The sequence below is a fragment of the Rutidosis leptorrhynchoides genome, chromosome 8 (genome assembly GCF_046630445.1).
Source record: "Rutidosis leptorrhynchoides isolate AG116_Rl617_1_P2 chromosome 8, CSIRO_AGI_Rlap_v1, whole genome shotgun sequence".
In the NCBI taxonomy this organism is placed as follows: Eukaryota; Viridiplantae; Streptophyta; class Magnoliopsida; order Asterales; family Asteraceae; genus Rutidosis; species Rutidosis leptorrhynchoides.
Genome location: NC_092340.1, coordinates 115430470 through 115435832, shown reverse-complemented (window position 1 = coordinate 115435832; position 5363 = coordinate 115430470).

The window sequence follows — 5363 nt, the reverse complement described above, 5'->3', positions numbered from 1 at the left end:
AGCATCAATGATGTCCCGTCGCAAAAGAATTTCCCGATGTATTTCCGAAAGAATTGCCGGGACTGCCTCCACATCGATCTGTTGAATTTCAAATAGATCTTGTACCAGGAGCTGCACCAATAGCTCGTGCTCCTTACAGACTCGCATCGAGCGAGATGAAAGAACTGCAAAGCCAACTGCAAGAAATATTAGAACGTGGTTTCATTCGACCAAGCACATCACCATGGGGAGCTCCTGTTTTGTTTGTCAAGAAGAAGGATGGTACATTTAGGTTGTGTATTGACTACACAGAGTCGAATAAACTTACCATCAAAAACCGTTATCCACTACCGAGAATTGACGACTTATTTGATTAACTACAAGGCTCGTCGGTTTATTTGAAAATCGATTTACGTTCTAGATATCATCAAATGCGAGTAAAGGAGGATGATATTCCAAAAACTGCTTTTAGGACGCGTTATGGTCATTACGAGTTTATGGTTATGCCGTTTGGATTAACTAACGCACCAGCTGTGTTCATGAACCTTATGAACCGAGTGTGTGGGCCATATCTTGACAAGTTTGTCATTGTTTTCATCGATGAAATACTTATTTACTCAAAGAATGATCAAGAGCACGAAGAACATTTGAGAAAAGTGCTAGAAGTATTGAGGAAAGAAAAACTGTACGCTAAGTTTTCAAAGTGTGCATTTTGGTTGGAAGAAGTTCAATTTCTCGGTCACATAGTGAACAAAGAAGGTATCCAGGTGGACCCGGCAAAGATCAAAATCGTTAAAAAGTGGGAAACCCCAAAAACACCGAAGCATATACGTCAATTTTTAGGATTGGCTGGTTACTACAGAAGATTCATCCAAGATTTCTCCAAAATAGCAAAACCCTTGACTGCATTAACGCATAAAGGGAAGAAATTTGAATGGAAGGATGAACAAGAGAAGGCGTTTTAGTTATTGAAGAAAAAGCTAACTACGGCACCTATATTGTCATTGCCTGAAGGGAATGATGATTTTGTGATTTATTGTGATGCATCAAAACAAAGGTCTCGGTTGTGTATTAATGCAACGAACAAACGTGATTGCTTATGCGTCTAGACAATTGAAGATTCACGAGCAAAATTATACGACTCACGATTTGGAATTGGTGCTGTTGTTTTTGCATTAAAGACTTGGAGGCATTATTTATATGGGGTCAAAAGTATTATATATACCGACCACAAAAATCTCCAACACATATTTAATCAGAAGCAACTGAATATGAGACAACGCAGGTGGATTGAACTGTTGAATGATTATGATTTTGAGATTCGATACCACCCGGGGAAGGCGAATGTGGTAGCCGACGCTTTGAGTAGAAAGGACAGAGAACCTATAAGGGTAAAAGCTATGAATATAATTATTCGTACTAACCTTACTACTCAAATAAAGGAGGCGCAACAGGGGGTTGTAAAAGAAGGAAAGTTGAAGAATGAGATACCCAAAGGATCAGAGAAACATCTTAATATTCGGAAAGACGGAACCCGATATAGGGCTGATAGAATTTGGGTACCAAGGTTTAGAGATGTGAGAGAAATGATACTTAAGGAAGCACATAAAACCAGATATTCAATACATCCCGGAGCAGGGAAGATGTATAAAGATCTCAAGAAACACTTTTGGTGGCCGGGTATGAAAGCCGATATTGCTAAATATGTAGGAGAATGTTTGACGTGTTCTAAGGTCAAAGCTGAACATCAGAAACCATCAGGTCTACTACAACAACCTGAAATCCCGGAATGGAAATGAGAAAACATTACCATGGATTTCATTACTAAATTGCCAAGGACTGCAAGTGGTTATGATACTATTTGGGTAATAGTTGATCGTCTCACCAAGTCAGCACACTTCCTGCCAATGAGAGAAGATGACAAAATGGAGAAGTTGGCGTGATTGTATTTGAAGGAGGTTGTCTCCAGACATGGAATACCCGTCTCTATTATCTCTGATAGGGATGGTAGATTTGTTTCAAGGTTCTGGCAGACATTGCAACAAGCATTGGGGACTCTTCCAGACATGAGTACTGCCTATCATCCACAAACTAATGGGCAGAGCAAAAGGACGATACAAACGCTTGAAGACATGCTACGAGCATGTGTTATTGATTTCAGAAACAGTTGGGATCGACACCTACTGTTAGCAGAATTTTCCTACAACAACAGTTATCATTCTAGTATTGAGATGGCGCCGTTTGAGGTACTTTATGGTAGAAAGTGCAGGTCTCCGATTTGTTGGAATGAAGTGGGGGATAGACAGATTACGGGCCCGGAGATAATACAAGAAACTACCGAGAAAATCATCCAAATTCAAAAACGATTGAAAACCGCCCAGAGTCGACAAAAGAGCTACGCGGACAGTAAAAGAAAAGATATAGAGTTTAAAATTGGAGAAATGGTCATGCTTAAGGTTTCACCTTGGAAAGGCTTTGTTCGATTTGGTAAACGGGGGAAACTAAATCCAAGGTACATTGGACCATTCAAGATTATAGATCGTGTCGGACCAGTAGCTTACCAACTAGAGCTACCTCAACAACTCGCGGCTGTACATAACACTTTCTATGTCTCGAATTTGAAGAAATATTTTGCTAAAGAAGATCTCACTATTCCGTTGGACGAAATCCAAATCAATGAAAAACTTCAATTCATTGAAGAACCCGTCGAAATAATGGATCGTGAGGTTAATAGACTTAAGCAAAACAAGATACTAATTGTTAAGGTTCGATGGAATGCTCGTAGAGGACCCGAGTTCACCTGGGAGCGTGAAAATCAGATGAAGGAGAAATACCCGCATCTATTTCCAGAAGATTCGTCAACACCTTCAACAGCTTAAAATTTCGGGACGAAATTTATTTAACGGGTAGGTACTGTAGTGACCCGAACTTTTCCATGTTTATATATATTAATTGAGATTGATATTTATATGACTAAATGTTTCCAATGTGTTAAGCAATCAAACTTGTTAAGACTTGATTAAATGAAATAAGTTTCATATAGACAATTGATCACCCAAGTTGACCGACGATTCACGAACGTTACAAAGTTGTAAAAAACTACATGTTGTGGTATATATAGACATATATATATGGTTGACATAAGATTATGATGAGTAAGTATCTCACTAAATATATTAACAATGTGTGATATACATAAGAAATGAGATTACTAAGTTAAGAAACTCGAAATGATATATATAACGATTATCGTTATGATAACGTCTACTAAATACATATGTATCATATTAAGATATTGATACACTATATTTAACATGATAAAATGATATTTAAATATATCATTAAGTGTGTTAACAATGAACTACATATGTAAAAACAAGACTACTAACTCAAGAATTACGAAACGAGACTTATATGTAACGATTATCGTTGTAACGATACTTTAATGTATATATCATATTAAGAGATATTCATACATCATAATATCATGATAATATAATAATTTAACATCTCATTTGATATAATAAACATTGGGTTAAAAACATTAATTGAGATCGTTAACTTAAAGGTTTCAAAACAACACTTACATGTAACGACTAACGACGACTTAACGACTCCATTAGAATGTATATACATGTTGTGTTTTGATATGTATTCTTACACTTTTGAAAGACTTCAAGACACATATCAAAGTACTTCTACTTAACAAAAATGCTTACAATTACATCCTCGTTCAGTTTCATCAACAATTCTACTCGTATGCACCCGTATTCGTACTCGTACAATACACAGCTTTTAGATGTATGTACTATTGGTATATACACTCCAATGATCAGCTCTTAGCAGCCCATGTGAGTCACCTAACACATGTGGGAACCATCATTTGGCAACTAGCATGAAATATCTCATAAAATTACAAAAATATGAGTAATCATTCATGACTTATTTACATGAAAACAAAATTACATATCCTTTATATCTAATCCATATACCAACGACCAAAAACACCTACAAACACTTTCATTCTTCAATTTTCTTCATCTAATTGATCTCTCTCAATTTCTATCTTCAAGTTCTAAGTGTTCTTCATAAATTCCATAAGTATAGTTTCATAAAAATCAAGAATACTTCCAAGTTTGCAAGTCTACTTCCAAGCTTTCTAATCCATTCCAAGTAATCATCTAAGATCAAGGAACCTTTGTTATTTACAGTAGGTTATCTTTCTAATTCAACGTAATATTCATATTCAAACTTGGATTCAATTTCTACAACTATAACAATCTTATTTCGAGTGAAAATCTTACTTGAACTGTTTTCGTGTCATGATTCTGTTTCAAGAACTTTCAAGTCATCCAAGGATCCTTTGAAGCTAGATCCATTTTTCTCATTTCCAATAGTTTTATCCAGAAAACTTGAGGTAGTAATGATGTTCATAACATCATTCGATTCATACATATAAAGCTATCTTATTCGAAGGTTTAAACTTGTAATCACTAGAACATAGTTTAGTTAATTCTAAACTTGTTCGCAAACAAAAGTTAATCCTTCTAACTTGACTTTTAAAATCAACTAAACACATGTTCTATATCTATATGATATGCTAACTTAATGATTTAAAACCTGGAAACACGATGAACACCATAAAATCGGATATACGCCGTCGTAGTGAAACCGGGGGCTGTTTTGGTTTGGATAATTAAAAACTATGATAAACTTTGATTTAAAAGTTGTTCTTCTGGGAAAATGATTTTTCATATGAACATGAAACTATATCCAAAAATCAAGGTTAAACTCAAAGTGGAAGTATGTTTTCTAAAATGGTCATCTAGACGTCGTTCTTTCGACTGAAATGACTACCTTTACAAAAACGACTTGTAACTTATATTTATAACTATAAACCTATAATTTTTCTGTTTAGATTCATAAAATATAGTTCAATATGAAACCATAGCAATTTTATTCACTCAAAACGGATTTAAAATGAAGAAGTTATGGGTAAAACAAGATTGGATATTTTTGATCTTTTTAGCTACGGGAAATGTTTAACAAATCTATACAAATCATATCATAGCTAACTTATATTGTATTATACATGTATTCTAATATATTATGTAATCTTGGGATACCATAGACACGTATGCAAATATTTTGACATATCATATCGACCCATGTATATATATTATTTGGAACAACCATAGACACTCTATATGCAGTAATGTTGGAGTTAGCTATACATGGTTGAGGTTGATTCCAAAAATATATATACTTTGAGTTGTGATCTAGCCTGAAACGTGTATACACTTGGTCGTGGATTGATTCAAGATAATATATATATCAATTTATTTCTGTACATCTAACTATGGACAACTAGTTGTAGGTTACTA